Below are 20035 nucleotides of genomic sequence, written 5' to 3' on the forward strand. Positions count from 1 at the left end.
TATGAAAGTCCGTTGCTCACTGGCTCTGAATACACATACAGACAAACCATGGGTCACAGGAGGGGTGGGATGTTGACTGTACTGTCAAGTACTGGCTTGGGATGGGCGTCATCACGCATCTCAACCAATGAGAGCATTTGGGGAGGGCCTAAGACTGCAGCAGCTCACGTGAACGCTCCCGATCAAATTATTTAGGCTAAGCATCAACATTCACAAACCACTGTTCACTGTTATTTTTAACAGAAAAGAATACAACGTGCTCGTAATCACAACTTCATAATTGGGAAATAGGAAGTTTCCGATAGCACGTGAAGACAGCAGAGAAGCGCTCTCACACGTATCATAAGTTCCGCGCTCCGGCACGATTAGCGCTCACACTCACTGATCTATATATAACTGAACCTCGCTCTAGCCCACTTCTTCCAACCGAGCCAGGGCTGGCTAAACGATCCGAGCCCGAGCGCAGCACGGAGTGATCACACTCGGGCACGGTTAAGATTGCCTAGTGTGAATACACCCTTATTCTCCCACATCCCACACACGAGTGTCTACCCGCCGTTCCGCCCGCACTCACTTATCAAGTATTGTCCAGTGCCGCACTCTGCTGCGTTAGGTCCCGCGATCGTGCAGGTCTCTAAGGTGCCTGTTATAATGTTATGATGGAGACTCTGGACTCTGAGCATAACTTGTTTTTCTATAGCAAACTATCAAATATGTTCTATAAAACGTTAATGCCCTGGCAGTGGCAAATAGCTTGTTTTATATTTAATTTGCTTACATTAATGTTATAAGTTGAGATTTACAAGAAATATGATTAATTGCAGACAATCATGCGATTAATCGCTGTTAAAAAAAAATATATATATATATATATATAAAATATATGTTTAAAGGTCATATTTAATGATTATCATCTATTGATATATGAACATAGATTATTTTTCTTTTGTGTAACATAAAAAGCTCAAAAACATGTATAACGTGTAGCGCATTTATGTAATGTAACAGAACGTGCAAAAATGGTCAATTTCGATTTCATCTTGACTATAACAACCATTTGACATCGCTTCCAGTAGTCACACTGAAAACAGTAAGTAAAGACAAGCGCAATGCATCATGGGATACCGTATCCAACACTGACATCCCTCTCTCTCTATTTCTAAAACAATTACACATTCGGATCCACATATCCCCCATCAAAAACACAGAAAACATGACAAGAAATCGATAACCGCAGATAATCTCCTCACGCATACATACAGACGTGACGTTATCTCCCGCATCGCTGCCACCTGCTTTGATGCATTAGTGTAATTAGGAAGAATTGTGTCTGACACACAGATGCCACATCGATCGGGTCGCGATTGGACACCGCTGAGGAGATCTGCTCTTACGATCAATGTCTACACAGCATTATAGGTGCGTTTGGACACTTCTTTTCTAGAAATCACATGGTGTGCTGTCTGTTGTTTGATTTCACCAAATGCAATCTGCAGCCTTGGGAGGAAGCTTGTCTTATTGAGGAAGTATTGCTGTATGATGAAGTTTCACCTCTGGTAAAAGCATCTGTGCATTCGCGACCGATGTTTCTTTCACAGCTGCATCTGTTCGGCACCAAGGACGCCGGCTGACCACCAACACATGGCTCAGAGGAACGGGCCACGTCTGCTGGCACATCGCGAGGCACAGCTGTAGACTGTCAGACCTCATCAAGAAGAAAAGTTGCCTGGACGGCACTTAAAGGGATAGTTCACCCAAAAATGAAAATTCTGTCGTTAATTACTCCCCCTTATGTCGTTCCAAACCCGTAAGACCTTCGTTCATCTTCGGAACACAAATTATTTTTGAAGAATACAGAGAGCTCTCTGACCCTGCCATAGACAGCAAAGATCCTACCATGATCAAGGTCCAGAAACGTAGTAAGGACATCGTTAACATAATTAAATCGTAATTTTTCGAAGCTATGAGAATAGTTTTTGTGCGCAAAGAAAACAAAAATAATGACTTTATTCGACAATTCCTCTCACCCTGGCGCCATTTTGGAGAATATAACAACGTATGCACGTGCTTTGATTTGAACTTAACACCGTAAGCGTGTGGTGCTGCTGACACAAAACAGAATACGTTGTTTACATTTAGATCAAAGCACGCGCATATGTCGTTATACTCTCCAAAATGGCGTCAGGGTGAGAGGAATTGTCGAATAAAGTCATTATTTTAGTTTTCTTTGTGCGCAAAATCTATTCTCGTAGCTTCGAAAAATTACGGTTGAACCACTAATGTCACATGGATTATTTTATCGATGTCCTTACTACCTTTCTGTGCATTGATCGTGTAAAGATCCTTGCTGTCTATGCAGGGTCTGAGAGCTCTCGAATTTCATCAAAAATATCTTAATTTGTGTTCCGAAGATGAACGAAGGTGTGAGTGAGTGACATGAGGGTGAGTAATTAATGACAGAATTTTTATTTTTGGGTGAACTATCCCTTTAAGGGAATTCATGAAAAGCCAAAAGCTATTGGTTCCTGTCATCATTTCAAAGACGCCTACAACTTTTCCGTTATCCTGACTCCCCGCGGAGTGTTTCTCCTAACCGTACTGTCGTTTGTCTTTGTTCCTTGTTGCGCTCCAAGGTTGTCAAGTGGGTGTGGAAGGATGGATACCTCTTTCAGGATCATAAAGTCAAGTGGCAATTCTGAGCCTCTTCAGTCAGTTCCCCACACAACACATTCACGTCTGTGAACAAATCACAACAATTTGTGTTAAACAAACACCTCTGCATCTAAACTGACATTTTGTCGTACGATTCAAAACAAATCATTATATGTATCGGTTACAGATATATAGAGTCTAGAGTACGCACGTCTCAAATAAGCCACCAGCACCACATGTTCACACCACAGAAAAAATAAATATAAATAAAATAAAAATACGTGGCTGGGAAAATGTGCACAGCTCACTAAATGTTCACACAACAGATCGGCCTGTCAACCTGCAACAAGCAACAATATTGTTTCAGTTTTCTCACTAGTCACTAGACATTAAAGAAACCAAATTTAGTGTGTTAACATCAAAGTTTGCATAAAAAAAATAAAATAAAATAAACATTAAATAAAAATTAAATAAATGAATGAATGAATAAATAAATAAATAAATAAAGGAGAGAAGAACAAAAATACTACTAAAGGTGCAGAAAGAAAAAAAAAGAAACACTACAAAACAATAGTTTGCAATATACTGTATGTGCTCATCATAGCTCTATTATTCAGGGTTTTTTTTGCTTTAAAGGATAACAGAACATAACATAACATAATATATGAGAAAATGCCAAAACAGTCAAAAGATAAAAACATTTCTCTTTACATAAATTTATATTAAAAATTTACCAGCTACAACAGAGAGTGAGACTTCTCACTTTTTACAGAGGGGGAAAAAAAAGAAAAAGAAAAGAAAAGAAGTGTCTGAATAATAGTGTCTTGGAACAACATACAGCAACAATAACATTAAAAAGAATAAAAAATGAAGGAAGGGATTAAAGATTGGATGTCTGATCTTAAAGTATGTATTTTCTACTGCATCAAATGCAGGAACTCTGTAAATGTAGTACTAAAAGCCAGCGGTAGCAGGAGATGCAGATAGCAGGCGAAATCCCTGCAGGGCTTCAGAGACAAGACATTCTCATGTTACACTACATTTGTTGAATTAATAACAGATAATTTAGCTGCAGGTGCAGGCACACACTGTGCTCCCCGAGTTAAACCCAGCATCCAGGGCTGCTTTCTTCTCTGATCTGAAATCAGTCTCCTCTCAACAGATCTGCCTTTGAACACATCAGGTATGCAGAACGAACTCCTGGATCAGAATAATAAAAGCGCTTCTACACAATCTGCCACCGCTGGAAAACTGCACATCTGTGTGTCCTCAACAGGCATCTGTATTTTGGGTCCCTAGGCGAGTAGGTCTTATTTACTGACAGCTCTGTACTTTGCCCTACATAGTGTCCCGACAACAACAAAATATGATATGATAGGGACCCAAAAATGAAAATTCTGTTATCCTTTGCTCTTCATGCCTTTAAAACCCATACACCTTTTTTGATGAACACTGAAGGAGGTATTTTACAGAATGTGTGGGTCGCTTTTCCAACCAGTGAAAGCAGAGGCTGTCTAGAATTTCAAAAAAAAAAAAAAAAAATTTATTATCTTTTCCTTCTGAAGTTATAACTAAAGCAGATTATTGGAGTATGTTTTACAAGAAAATACTATTTCAGTCTTTCTATTTTAAAATGTCCCATTTAATTCAGTGTTGCTTGCCATTTCTTTGTAATTTACTAGCAATTTCTGAGTGAAAACGGTTTCTACACTTTTTTTCAGTGCATAACTTAAAAAAAAAGACATGGATAAAAACATACACTGCCAAAAAAGTTTTTTTTTTCCAAGTTGCAACTAAAAAAAAAAAAAAAAAACAGTTTTTCTATTTCGAACTTTCATGTTTACTTCAATGTCTTGCTGTTTCTTTGTAATTTTTTTTGTGAAATTCAGTTGCAATTTCTGAATGAATATTTTATACACTGAAGTTTTAACTAAAAAAGTATTTGGAGTATGTTTCACAAGAAAACTTACTCCAGAAATGTTTCTTTCTACTTCACATTTAATTCAATATTTTACCTGCCATTTTTTTTATTATTATTTAATTATTTGTGAAATTCTATTTTTTTTTTTGTACACCATTTTTTTTTCAGTGTGCAACTTTCAAAAAAAGACACAAAAAGAGTTACAAATAAATGATTTTTTTTTATTCAATGTGTTTCTTGCCATTTGTTTTAATTATTTGTGAAATTCAATAGCAATTACTGAGTGAAAATTGTTTCAAAATAAAAGTTCACAAAATATTTTCAGTGTATTAGCATCCCACAACAATGGCGTCAGAAATACAATTATTTGAAAAAAAAACAAAAAAACACCTGAAGGAGATATTTTGCAGAATGTGCTGGTTAAATGAAGTGAATGAAAGCTGTCTAGAGTTTACAAACAAATAAATAAATAAATAAATGCCAAAAAAGACTACTAAAGTAATTTATTCCCCCCAAAGTTATAACTAAAGCAGATTATTGGTCTATGTTTTACAAGAATTCAAAAGCAATTACTGATTGAAAATTGTTTAAAAATAAAAGTTTACATGAAAAAAAAAATGTTCTCAGTTTATTAGTATACAAAAATAATGACTTAAAAAATGCAATTATTTGCAAAAAAATATAAAAAAATAAATAAATAAATGAATAAATGAATGAATGAATGAATTAATTAATTAATTAAACATTTTTGGCGTACTATCCTTTTAAGAAAGTAAAAAGGGTCGATTTGTCAATTCCTGCTGTATCAGCACAAATTGCATTGTTTAGTACAATCCGTAATTTATGTCCAACCAAAGCTCACAGTCATTCCCTCAATAACATTTGTCCTCATCAAATGTCGATCTGCATGAGTCAGGACGGCCTTTCTGAAGGAGGCAGCCTTGTGTTTGATGCTTCAGATGTTGTGGGTCTAATCGCTGTGGTGTTTAATTTAACAAAGTGACAGAAAAGGCTGAGACAACTAAGGCGAGGGAGCAGTTGCCTTCCAATGTCACCATCTGTTATTTATACAGTTACCGCCTCCTACGGGAGACAGCAAAAGGCCACATATTGCAGAAAAAAACATAAATCTATCACTTCAACTCATTATCTTTTTAATCAGCTGACCCAGGCTCCCCTCTCAGGGGAACGACACAGCCGGGGTACGTTTAGGACGGACCCATAACTCACCAACCACTCCCCCATCCAAAGAAAAAAAGACCACAGACCGTTACAGTGAATATAATATGAGGTGCACTGGAGGAATGATATAGGAAAACAATCTGCAAGTCTGGACTGATAATGCAGGTACTGTACGTCCATCTATGTCCAAAGAGGTTATAGATGTATATTATTTTCTCTATTCATCCTACTTCCATTTTTTTTACAGACTCTAAAGTTTAAATTTTTAATTTGAGCCTCTACAAAATGGTTGAGATCTCCATTAATAGTTAAAAAGCATTGTTCATAACTCTGCATCGACTCAACTGAAATAAAATTATTTTTCCCCCTAATAAACATCACCACTGAAGGGTTTAAAATAAGTTCAACATTTAACCATTATGTGGTATTTTCTGAGAAATAAGACTTCTATAGTTGCACAAATGTACAAAAAAAAAATAAAAAATCTTATACAGTATATAGATTTATAATTGTTTTTCAAAATATAACAAAAAACAGTAATACTATGAAATATTACTCCAATTAAAATAACTGTTTTCTATTGTATTATATATTTAAAAAATAGTTAATTCATGTGATGGCAAAGCTGTCTTCACAGTCTTCAATGTCTGGCTTTTTTTTTGGTGGAAATCTTAAAACATTTAGTCATTTTTAGGATTCTTCGATGAATAGATTTTATTGTATTATATTAAAAAAATCCTGTGGTGGCAAAGCTGAATTTTCAGCAGTCATTAGTAGAAACAGTTTTTCTATTTTTTCCTATTTTTGTAGCAGTAACCATGATACTTCCCTACAGAATTCTTTGGTGAGTAGTAAGTTCAACAGAGCAGCATTTATTTAACATAAAAAAAATATTTTATAATGTTATAAATGGCTTTACTATAACTTTTGATCAATTTAATGCATCCTTGTTGAATAAAAGTGTTAATTTCTTTCAAAGACTTCTTCCTGACTCCAAACCGCAGTATATATTATCATCAAAATATTTAAGAAATATAAACCATGTGTTTGAAAAAAAATATATATTATTTTTCAAAGAAAATATTTAAAGTTCCCATGAAATAAAAAAAATTATTATTTTTTTTTTTTTTATGAATATGCTAGCCTTAAAATTATCTATAAAGTTGGTGTACTCCAAAACAATGACAAAAATTTGCATTCAGAAGATATAAGCATTCAAAACTTACAGATTCTCACTCCAATACGGATCAACAATTTCGATGACATCATCCTGCACTTCTCATCAAACTTTCTATCCAATCAAATGCTCATTAGAATCCGACGTGTCCCGCCCCCTACACTATAAATAGCTGCTGAAGCTGTGGCTGAAATCAGTCACTTGTTCACTGAGTTAATAGTTTCTGTGTGGTGAATGGCAAGTAGTACACTATATAGGGGGTAGGGAACGATTCAGACAGTGTAAATATGCTTTCCATTGGGGCGAAATAAGTCACAATTTTCGTTTCAAGGCACTTCAGTGGATCTTTAACATGAATGCAAAATGTCATGTGTACAGTTACACTCTAAAAAATGCTGTGTTGTTTCAACCCAGCTTTGGGTCACATATGGACTAAGCCAGCCATTTGGTTAAATTTGTACATTACATTTTTAACCCAAAAGTTGGGTTAGTCCCTATTTGACCCAAAGTTGGTCTACCATTAAAAGAGATATAAACTGTTTGAGCGTGTTTTCAAAAATATTTTACTCACTCGCCAAACTTTTTTGTCATGTGTTGTTGATTTGCTCTGTTCTGCAAGCCCTACAAACTATTGCATCAGAAAATCTGCATAAATATTTCACAAAAACAATTCCACATGATACGAGCAATTTCACTGCTGATTACAGTCTGAAATTACGCTGGAGAAAACGGCGGAGCTTCACAAACTACAGTCATAACTAGTCTATTTCTGATGATTTCAGCACATAATTGTTAAAACAAAAATCAGAGTTGAGTACAAAAAGTTTATTTTGAATCAAAATATGCTGGAGCAAATGTTTGAGATGGTTGAACTATAATATATAACGACTAGCTTGAGAATTAAGACACATGGACTAATTGTAATTCAGTCCTGTTTGATCTCATCTATCTTCCTCTCCAACGAGACAGTTCTTACATCAGCTTGTGTATGTCACATTCAATCCCCTCTTCAGACGGGGCTCGGTGCCTGATCTCCAAGTGTGTTCCTCACAACCTGTTCCTGTACACTCACCTGCCAAGTCTTCCACAGTGCCAGCAGTTTCTGGACATCTTCACGCTCGGTTTCTCTAGCTGGCTTCGCCCTGCGCACACAAAAGAGAAGAACAGCCACGTTACAATTACAAACCACTTAGATCCTGTCGCTTTCTCCGGCTCCAAATGCTCAAAAAGGGAACCGCGGAAAGACAAAGCTTTTGTTTGCAAACCTATTAGAAGCCAGCCTGTTTTCTACTGACTCACTTCAAGTGGTTCCAAATAATAGATGTGCTTAATATAAACATCAATGTGAGAAATCCCCACTTGGACTCGTTCATAATGACCGGCTAGAATAGTTCACAGTTTCCTGAGCAGAGGAGATGACTCAGACGCCACCACTGCTAAACAAGCAGAAGCATTTCTGTTTGATCCTTATGTTTCTCATGTCTACGTGGTTTTGGTAAGTGGATAGTGTGTGTGTGTTTTTTTTTTTCTTTATAGTTTGCAAAGAGATATTTTGGGAAACAGAATATGCTGACCTGATGGTTAACTCTCATTTACAAATCTATCTATCTATCTATCTATCTATCTATCTATCTAATCACCTTCAATTCTTAAAAGTTTGTGCTTTTAAGAAAACAAAAACACTATTTGGCATTGTCATTGACACCATAGGTCACTTCTCACCTTCAATTCTTAAAAAATTCTGCTTGCAAAAAAAAACACAAAAAAAAAAACATGCTATTTGGTATTGTCATTGACACCAAATATGTCACACCAGTTTAAAAATGAATTTTATTTTATTTTATTTTATTTTTATGTGTGTGCCCTTTTTGGAGCTCCTGAATAAAGACAAGCATTTTAATTATAGTTACATAAATATAAATATATAATATACTACAGCCATCAATTAATAAATAATAGAAAATACATGTTTTATTTGATTTTTTTTTTTTGAAAGAAAAATATTGATATTGGTGCAGAACTGCAGGCATACATTTACCAATAAAATACATTTTACTAAATATGTTACTCACTTTTTGACTCATTTTCACTAACTCTAACCAATTAACTGACTCACATTTTACTAACTACTACATTGGAAAATCACCATAAATATGATACAAGTCCATGAAAAGCACCGTAAAAGTATGATTAAAAGGAGCAAAAAAAAAAAAAAAGAACTTAATAGTAAGATTTGGAATTTGCAGTCAGTCTCTGCTCAACTTTAATTCTTAAGCATTTATTTCTGCATGCTAATTAAAAATAAAAAATAAAAAAACAGCACATACCACATTTTGTTACCAAAATGCTAATATCAATTCAAAATACCAAATGCTGATATTTCTCACATGTCTCACAAACAAACATGTCACACCAGTTTAAAAATTCAGATTCTCTTGAGCTTTTGTGCCTTTGATATGTTTGTGCAAAAAAATGACCGAATTTTATTTACAGGTGAACTATGGCTTCTATTCAAGCTGGTAGTTTCCATCACTTTAAAATGTCCAGAAACCATAATTTTCATCAAATGTAATCACTCAAAATGAATTACTGTAGTTTTAGATCCAGCAGCAGTGCATGGTCAAACAAACTCAAACTGGCTGCATATCAATATGATCAATATAATTATTATATTTAACATTCTTAGATCAATATAAATTCCAGGCAGTCGAGCGTGAGCATGAATCTGACCCCACACACATTCACAACCTCTATGACTATAATTATGCAAACAAATATAAAGGAAACTAAACATAATGCATACTCTTCTCCAAATATATGTGGGCTTTTTTCTGTCTAAATTGCAGTACAATATGTTCTCATCTGCACTAATGCTCCGCTCTTCCTGTCCCAGAAAATGAGGAGGCGTGTCATGAGCTACACTAGATGCTTTTCAGGAAGTCTTATATAATACAGAGAGAGACTGAGACTAATAATATGGAGAGAAAGAGACGCGTGATACACAAATGCGCACAAGCATTACAAGGCCTTGGGTTACACTGACTGAATCTCCCATGAGCGGTCTTCAGAGAGCGGTTCCTCATATTAATCAAACCAAAAGACAACCATTCATTGACCATCTAATGCAAATTAAACATAAAACCAGCAGGGACTTTCTCAAACCGGCAAGCTTTGATCTGATTGGATGGTATGATATCATATCTATGATCCAGGGTGCATTGGATTTTAGAAGTCTGACTGGAAATCAAGTTCTTTTTACAAGGTACCAGCAACTAAAATGATATTTGAGATAATATTTCAGACTCTAAACTCTAAATGCTTCAATCAAACTATCTCTTTCTCTCTAAATAGGTGAGAGCTGCAAAACAGATCTGATTGTAGTCAGTTAGAGACTTCGATTTTATGCCTTTTTCCAATAACTGTCCAGATCCTCTAAGCAAACTGATGTGATACCATAAGCAAGCATATAAACAAAGCCGCTTGAGTCTGTTTTTATGGGTAACTCTTGTTGGTTGCGTTTGTTTGATCGACTCCAGACTTCAAATGTTCTTGCAGCTTTGATACTAAAAAAGTGAGTCCATAATCAAGCCCCTTAATGCTTAGACTCATTGCTATCATGAGCGCCACAGTTCAATCAGCAATCCCGCTCTCCCTTGATAGTGTTCTAGATCGACTTTTTACTTTTCCCACCTCATGTGAAGTAGCCACATTTCATCCAGGCAGGAGGAAAATATATGCTAGCTATAATTAGTATAGCTGACATACATATTCAAATGTGCATATATTAGACAAGGATGTTGCGGACAAAATTGACACACACACACAAACACAAATAGATATACACAACAACAAAAAATAACATTAAAGGTAATATATTTAAGGGAAAACAGGAAAATTTGTGCTGTGCTACAAAACCAGTGCTATGTGAAAAAAACAGTTAACGTACAGCCCTGATATATATATATATATATATATATTACTTTAAAGCCGATATAAAATAAAACTTCATAACTTCTTTGTTTAACATTATTCAAACCCAAAAACTTTCAACTGGTTCATAAAACTGTACGACCTTCAGTGGATCTCAGGATTAAATATATTTTATTTATATATGAATATATATATTTGAATTTATTATATAATTTATATATGATGCATATTATTGTTTTTATATGATACTATTTTAATATAATATAGTTTTTACTTTTTCACTACTACTATTTTAGTTCACAATTTTATTGTAGATATATACATTCAATATAGTAATTAATTTCCTTTTGTTTTTGTTTTTTTGTTTTTTTTTAATTACGGTAAATATTCATAAACTGTATGACCTTCATGAGTGGATCTCAGGAGGAAAAATTAAAAATACATATATGCATATTTTAAACTGGGAAGGAGCTTTGAGTTCTTAAAGCTACAGTAGCCCATTTTCAAGTGCTCAGAACTTTATCTGAAAAGATCAGATGAAATGGCCCCTTTAACACCAACTCTGAATAAAAGACACATATCTGATCCATGTTAACGGAATCAAACAAATATACAACGGAGTTCTGAAGCACAGTATCCCACAATCCACCTTCCCTGCCCACACATCCTTTGCCTGCTACCGGCAGCATCAACCCTGACCCGACAATTTATAAATATGTTTCCCATCATGCTCCCGCGGCTGGTTTTGACGCACTCCACTTTGGAGCCCTTTTATCTTTAAACTGCTGCTGTGAGTAGATCAAAACACCAACAGCGATTGTGAGAGTGCAAATGCAGCAGCACATTTCTCTTGCACTATGGTCAACTTGTTTGATCACCTCTGTTGTCTTGTTTTTCTTCTCTTTCTTTCGCTCTTTGTTGTTCAGCATAACCTGGACCCGTTCTTTAGTCTCTGAAGTGTAACTCAGCTTTGATTCGAACCTGTAGGGTCAGAATGTATCACCCTCGATGAAAAAAACACAAATGTAGATGGCCTTTAAATCAATGGCCTGCGGTCACACTGGAAACAAATGCAGAGAAAACACAGGATAGCTGAAACCAGCAGGGTTGCCTGGTCCATTTGTCTTCTTCGAATGGTAAATCTATCTGTGTCTGAACAGGGTCCCACAACGAGGAAAAATAACGATGACCCTACGCGAGACATAATGAGGCATCATGTAAAGGTAGAGAAGAGAGAGCGTGAGATTGAGAGAGAAGTAAGGCCAACCATAAATCATATCTCAGCTCACAGGCTACCTTTACTTCAATCGAAATATGCTCGTTAATGCGTATTTTTCATAAAATATGCACATTTTATTTTATTTTCACATTTTTATTTCATTTTATTTGATTTCTTATGCCTTATTTTTGACTCGCAATGATTAAAAGTGACAGTAAAATCATTGATATTGTTACAAATATTCTACTTATAATTTGAAATTCTGTTAATAAATAGTGTTCTTTTGAACCGTTTAATCATCAAATAATCCTGAAAAAAAAAAATCAGTTTCCACAAAAATATTAAGCAGAAAACTGTTTTCAGCAATAAGAAAATAATAAGAAATGTTTCTTGTAATGGCTGCTCAAAGCTTTGCTTCAGTTGTGCCATCACAGGAATTAACTACATTTTAAAATACATATTTAAAAAAAAAAATTATAATACTTTTTCCACAATATCAATGTTTTTTTACTGTATTTTTGATTAATCTATAATAAACCCTAGACACAACGTGCACATTTTACTTTCTTAATCTAACATATTTCTGAGTGAAACTGGATGTCAATGAGAAGAAAAGTTGGGCGGGACTATTTCATCCATCTCTGCTGATTGGATCATAAAAAGTGGGTGTTACTTTCCAGAATGGATACAGATGGTGGTAGGCTGATAAATAAATACATAAATAAATAAATACTGAGGGCTCGGTGATGTCAGCCAAAAAGGAAAGTAATTTCAGAGGAGGAGCAAGTTGTTACATTTTGATAAAACATTAAATCATGCAATTATTACTCCGATAAGTCTTCCAATAAGACCAGCGATGTGTATTAAGTAATTTTTTTCTACTGTATTATCCCCCAAATTATAGCTAGTTCAAAAACACACACTAGAGCATGACTGATTAGGAAGAAGTTAAATGTTGGGTACTTTTCCAGTCTTTCAGCTTTCCTGAGCTACATTTTTTTTTGTACATTGGGCTGTTAATGTACTGATACAGCATGCTGATCATTGAAGAATATTAAAAAGGAATCACAGGAAAGCACCCCAGACGTTTTGAATTTGGTCCAATCACATTCACACTGTGAGGATTTGAGATTCTAATTAATCTATATTCAGATGTATTATATTAAAGGTGCAGTAACTGTAATTAATAGAATATCACACATGCTGTCCTAACCGGTAAATAGAAGTGCTCTGGATTACTAATTACATGTCAGTTTGTGGATCTGCAAGTGTGTGTGGCAAAACATCAGTGCAGGCTGTTGTAATACATAAAGAGCGATTATTTTTATTACACCTTTCAGGTAAAAATCTGATACTGATATATACATATACATATACATACATGCTACCATATATATATATATATATATATATATATATATATACGATTCAATATATTTCTATATATTATACATATCTACACTTACTTACTTCACACTTTTTAATTATTTATTATATAATTATTATTATTGTATTTAGGATAAAAACAAATCTAGCTATGAAATTAGCTTTCCAAAAATGTTTAAAAAATGTATTTCCTGCAACTGAGTAGATAATTTGACTTGTGGTGGAAATGACAAACATGACAGAATTATTATATATGTGTATACACTACATATAATTTTGAAATAAATTAATGCTTTTATTCAGCAAGGACGAATTAAATTGTTCAAAAGTGTACCGAGAGTTTTTTTTTTTAAACATGCTTTTTCTGAAAATCATCTGTACTCATTAGTGTATGCATAAATTATAATCTCAAAATAGCACCAGATAGATGCACCCACTGCTAGATGTCAACTGAAGGTTAACAGCATTAGTGGAAACCAAAGAAAAATCTTGTTCTATACTGATATACAATCAGTTAGGATTAAAACACCTTCCTGGAATCACAAATCACAATCACAAAACTGATTCCGAATCAGCATAAAAAGTGGCTTTTTCCAATGACATATCATCATGTTAATGGTCTTGACAGATGGTGTGTGAATACCCTGATCAATACCATTCCAGACCTCTTAACCTTCAGTAGTGCAAAGCAAGACCTGGAGAAAATGAGGCTATTGATCAGGGCAATAGAGTGGAAAGATGCGTACGGCATGCTAGCAACAGGCTAACTGCTGCATGTGCACTTCCACTAACATACTAACTTGAACTCACAAACAGTGTTTATCGAAGCAAACGCTGTAATGAAATTACAAGTGTGTGTTTTATACCCAAACCACCTACAGCAAAGGAACGATTAGCTTGACCCAAAAGGGAGGTTAAAGTAATAGTTCACCTAACAATGAAAATTTGATGTGAATTTACTCACCCTCAAGCAATCCAAGATGTAAATGAGTTTGTTTCTTCATCACAACAGGATTAGAGAAATTTAGCTTTACATCACTTGCTCACCAATGGATCCTCTGCAGTGAATGGGTGCCGTCAGAATGAGGCTGATAAACAGCTGATAAAAGCATCACAGTAATCCACACCACTCCGGTCTATCAATTAGCATCTTGTGCAGCAAAAAGCTGCATGTTTGTAAGAAACAAATCCATCATTAAGATGTTTTTAACATCGCTTCCAACCAAAATACAAGTCCTCTATTAATAATACTGCTTTCTCCAATGGAAAAAGTCGTTTTATCTGTATCAGGAGAGAAATGTGCACAGATCAAGCACTGTTTACAAGCAAAACCAGCTCTAAACAAATATGTCTGTGGATTTTAATATAAGAGGACAACAGGGGATGGACTTTTTCACTGGAGGAAACGTTATTATGGACTATGGACAGAAGAGACCAAAATTGTGGATTTGTTTCTTACAAACACGCAGCTTTCCACTTCCCATGACGTTAACTGATGAACTGGAGTCGTGTGGATTACTTGTGGATTATTGTGATGTTTTTATCAGCTGTTTGGACTCTCATTCTGACGGCACCCATTCACTGCAGAGGATCCACTGGTGAGCAAGTGATGTAAAAACTAATTTCTCCTAATCTGTTGTGATGAAGAAACAAACTTGGATGGCCTGAGGGTGAATAAAAGTTCAGCAAATTTCCCTTACTATTTCTTTAAAGCGTAACTATCTTTCTGTTTACTCTACCTCTAAGACCTCTCCTTGATCTACCAGCAAAAGACCTCTGGATCCAGACTTCCTGCTGCGGTGGGAGCTGATCAGGGCCGTAGTCCGAGAGATTAGCAGCTCCTAGAGCATGTAAGCTTCTGTAACCGCACAATTGACACAGAACAACAAACAATGAAGTGAGTCCCTCCGCACACTCAATCAAGGGATTGCACAAAGTCAGAAAGTTGGCATCTCTTGGAATAAGAGAGAATTCAGTTTATGCGCAAAAACCGATGCTGCAACTGGCTTTTCTTAAGAGGATTTGGGATATCAGCTAAAAGCAGAGCGCTCATACAGGTATCTGTAGAGTTGATGGCTGAGTTAAGTCGAGACGTGCTGATGTTGTGCCAAGAAGCAAAATCTACACACTACAATGTAACACGGGTAATGCTGTTTGGCTGAATCAAATGTGTTAAGTGTCAGATAAATGTTTGCGCTTGCAAATCTTACATGAATGCAATGCTAGCTTGATGGTAGATAATTGCAAGCATTTTAGTAGGTGTTGCACTTACATTCTGATTTGAAACCAATTTATATGCTTTCAGTACTGGAAACTGAGAGGAGAAAGAATGACATTGACCATGTAAAGGTATAGTTCAGCCAAACATGAAAACTATTTCATCGTTTTCTCATTCTCATGTCATTTTAAACCTATATGACTTTCTATCTTCTGTGAAAAAAGGCAAAAATATAATAAAAGTAGCAATTGACTCACGCACAGCTTTGTTAGTGTTAACTAAAATAATCATAATAAAAACATTTTTTGTTAATTGAAAGAAGGCTAAAAATGAAATATAAATATTAGATGAAAAACTAAGTGATTGCTTATTAATGATAAAAATGATAAAAATTCTAAATAGAAAAACAAACAACAGCTAACAATATATATATATATATATATATATATAGATAGATACACACACACACGCATGTGTATGTGTGAGTGTGTGTATAAGCACAAAAAAACATATAAAATAAAAATAAAAATGAATACTGAAAATATAAAAAATAGAAAAAAGCTAATTCAAATGATTAATAAATACTATAATGCTAGAAATCTAAAACTGCTCATATGTGCTACATTTCAATTGTTTTATATAATGACTTGTGTGAGTGAAAAACAAGTTTAAAAGCTGATTAAATCAAATCGCACTTAAATTTGCATATATGCAAATAAGGTGTGTCAAAACGTGCCACATCAGATTTGATGTCAATGATGCCACATTTAATTGATTCTTGTGCCCCAGCCAATAATTATGAATATGTACATATGCATGTTATTTTGCGCATATTCAAATAGTCTAAAATAAGAATCAACCACTACAGAAAAGGAGCATATTTTCAGTCATCATCAATCTCGATTTCAGGAAGGTCCTGTATGGATTACTGTTATGATGGAGCCTTTTTGTTCATTTTTTGAGCTTGACAGTTCCTAGTCACCATTCACTTTAACTGTATGGAAAACTGCAGTATGAGACGGAGGAAAGAACATCACACGGGTTTAGAATGACATGAGGGTAAATACATGATGACAGAACCTTCATTTCTGGGTGAACTATCACTTTAAGCAAATTTAGGAATCAGCAAGAGACAACGACATTTATCCGAAGAAGGGTCAGATGAGCTGGAGATGTGCAATGCACCAGTCAGAGTAGCATTTAGCATCAGCAAATCAGGAACAACTGCTCATATGCCTTAAACGAACTTGTCAGCTACTCTACAGCGTGATTGATAGCAGTAACTCACACCATCCGGCTTATTTGTGACACAGATGAAGATGATCATCATCTCTTGTGGTAATGCTGATGAAAATGACAATAATTATGATGAGAGGGGGTGGGGGGGATTGTGCTTCTACCATCTGCAGGAACAAAAAAATAAATAAAAAAATGTAAATACTCCCCAAAATTTTGATGACACATCAGAGAGCGCTATAAATCACTCACTTCCCTTCTTTATTCTGTTTCCTCTAGAACGGTGGAGGGAAAAAGTGCCAGACGATGAGGGGATGAACACGGAACGCTTCAGTGGCCATGACTGCACTTCCCTGGGAAGCAGTCTGTCAGGACCATTATTCAGGATAAAATGCCCTCTTTTCCTCTGATCTTGGACCAGCTGAACCTATTCTTAAAGAATAGCCCCGGTGATATTGAATTCTACTCTTCACAAAAACTAAATGAATGAAAACAACTTTAATAAAAACAAAAAAACTAACATAACTGGGTAAACAAATAACCTAAACTAAAACACATTTTCATGACATGAAAATAATAATAGCCACAAATTAATTTTAGTTTTCGATACATGGTATATTATAAAACTTGCAACCTCCACAACCTGCCTGCATTAAACATAAAAACGGGAAACAGGAAGACTGTTAAAAAGACATACATAGACAATAATCTGAAACTAGAAAATTACAAAAAGAAAAGAAAAAAGAAAAGAAAACACCAACAAACAACCACTTAATAAGTAAACAAATAAATAAATAATTGAATGGATTGGAAACAAAATTTTAAACTAGAAAATTGTAAAAATAAAGAAACTAACCAAACGTAAAACTAAAATAAATAAATGGTAAATAAATAAATAAACAAATAAATACATAAATCTAATTGAATGGAAGCTAAAGCACAAATCTAACTAAATAAACAGAATAAGTAAATAAATCAAACTGAATGATAAATAGAAACCCAATAGTAACAAAAACTAAATAGCAATCTAATGGAATGGAAATTAAATGTAAAACTAGAATAAATAAATAAATAAATAAATAAATATAATTGAATGGAAGCTAAAGTACAAAAGTAATGAAAAAAACAGAATAAAACAAACAAGTAAATAAATCAAATTGAATGAAAACTAAATGAAAAAGTATAAAACTAATGAATGAATGAATGAATCTGAACTGAAAATAAAATATAAATAAACACAAAAAAAAAAAAAGAAAAATATGAAAACCCTGTCAGGTCACCCATTATCCGTTTGTTAACTATCGCAGTGTAGACTGTGCAATTATCATACATTTTTTTAAAATACAGTAATTTGACTTAAATGTATTATTTATACTTGTTCACTTTAACAATGACTATAGGCAAACTGTCACTTCCATTGTGCCTCAGCAGTCACAACCACTTTTCTACGGAAGATTTCAGAGTCAGTCAAGCTAAGCTTCCAGCATTCTCCCACAGCGAGAGCTTCCACACCGTCCAATCACAAAGCCATCAGAGCAGTAAAGCTTCATGACAACACTGATACCATGACAACGCAAACCATCCCCTCCGCCTGTAAACATAGTCCAAGTTCACTATCATCTGCGCATGAGTTCACAAACAAGCCGCGGGCCGCACTTTGGGCGATAAAAGAACAGCAGCAATTCTTAGATGCTTCCTGATGGAGACAAAACGAAAGGGTCAGTCTATTCGAGTTAAATTTGCTGGGTCCTTCTGCGTTTGCCGGGGAGTTAATCTGATATATGGCCATAGGCTGAATCTATTTGCGTAAGAGCCTCTGCCCTTGGCTCATAGATCAGTCAAGCAGCCCTTGCTTGCTCTGTACCTTCTGTAATGGATGACTGCAGAAAGAAGCAATGCAGGTGCACCTTAAGAAACCCTAAACTTGGGGAAAAAGCCACGGCAGGCAAGTTAGGCCGTCAGGCAGGTTATAAATATTTGCTCAGGTCGTTCTTCTTCCAGTATCAAAGAGCACCTCCAGCCGGGTTCAGGAGAAATGGGATACATGTAACAGTAAAATATGAAATGTGAGAAAGTGTATTCTTAAAGGGATAGCTCACACAAAAAATACAACTGTTACCATTTACTTGTCCTTATGTAGTTCTAAACCAGATTGTTTTTTCTTTCTTTTTTTTTGAGTGAAATAGAGAAATATACTATAAGCACCATTACTGTACACAAAAGATAATGTAAATATAATTTGTGAGAATAATATTTTTGTACACCTGCAATCAATCTGTAATTTTGCAATAAATTATGCAAAAAGTGTGAATATTTCATACTATTATTATTATTATTATTATTAAATATAACTGGATTGCATGTATTTAGGATTACTACTATACTATATACTATACAATTGGCCTTCTGTGGAGTCCAAAAGAAGGCAATAAATATATATATATATATATATATATATATTTCCATATAGTGGAAGTAAATGGGGTCCAAAACAACACTGAGATTAAAAGAAAAAGAAATGAAAAAAGAAAAAGGAAGAAACAAAAGAAAACTCTTTTGTGATCAACAAGATGAAAATGAGCATCATGAAACAAATTTAAGGATACATACTGTTGACAAAAAAAGAAAAAGAAAAAAAAAGAAAATTATTTTCATTAAATAAAAACAGATGCCATTTTAGTCATAATAAAAATAAAACAGACTTAAATTAATTAACATGATGTTTTGTAATATTGACTAAATTTAAAGAAACATTGTCAAAAGACAAAAACTATGATTTAAAAAAAGAATAAATAATGCAATGTGTTTTGCCAACAACTGAACTGCTGTCTGCTTCAAAAGATTCAAATTTTATATAATAGTTCAATAAATAAGAAGCTAAAATGGAGTAACTTTGGGGTTTGGGCCAATATATATATATTTAAATTATTTTGAAAATAAATCTCTTATGCTCACAAAGACGCCATTTATTTGATAAAAATACAGTAAAAACTGTAATATTGTGAAATATTATTGGAATTTAAAATAATTGCTTTCTATTATAATACATTTTAAAATGTAATTTATTCCCGTGATGGCAAAGCTGAATTTTCAGCATCATTACTCCAGTTTTAA

At 34.4% G+C, this 20035-nt stretch overlaps 1 protein-coding gene across 3 annotated transcripts in view; it reads right to left on the reverse strand.

The window, feature by feature from the left end:
* The window catches only part of lrrc4ca (leucine rich repeat containing 4C, genome duplicate a), a 75005-nt gene that overhangs the window by 12411 nt on the left and 42559 nt on the right, over positions 1-20035 (reverse strand). The window contains exons 2-3 of one of the 3 annotated variants that reach the window (XM_016441048.1): positions 17174-17274; positions 8005-8074 (exon numbers count right to left, since the gene is read on the reverse strand). The gene's annotated coding sequence lies outside the window, so the exon portion shown is untranslated. Of the gene's footprint in view, positions 1-1551; positions 1631-8004; positions 8075-17173; positions 17275-20035 lie in introns of those variants that run through there. The other 2 variants (XM_016441049.1, XM_016441050.1) reach the window with 2 other exon arrangements.

This window comes from Sinocyclocheilus anshuiensis, unplaced genomic scaffold (genome assembly GCF_001515605.1).
Source record: "Sinocyclocheilus anshuiensis isolate Anshui unplaced genomic scaffold, SAMN03320099.WGS_v1.1 scaffold115, whole genome shotgun sequence".
Lineage (NCBI taxonomy): Eukaryota > Metazoa > Chordata > Actinopteri > Cypriniformes > Cyprinidae > Sinocyclocheilus > Sinocyclocheilus anshuiensis.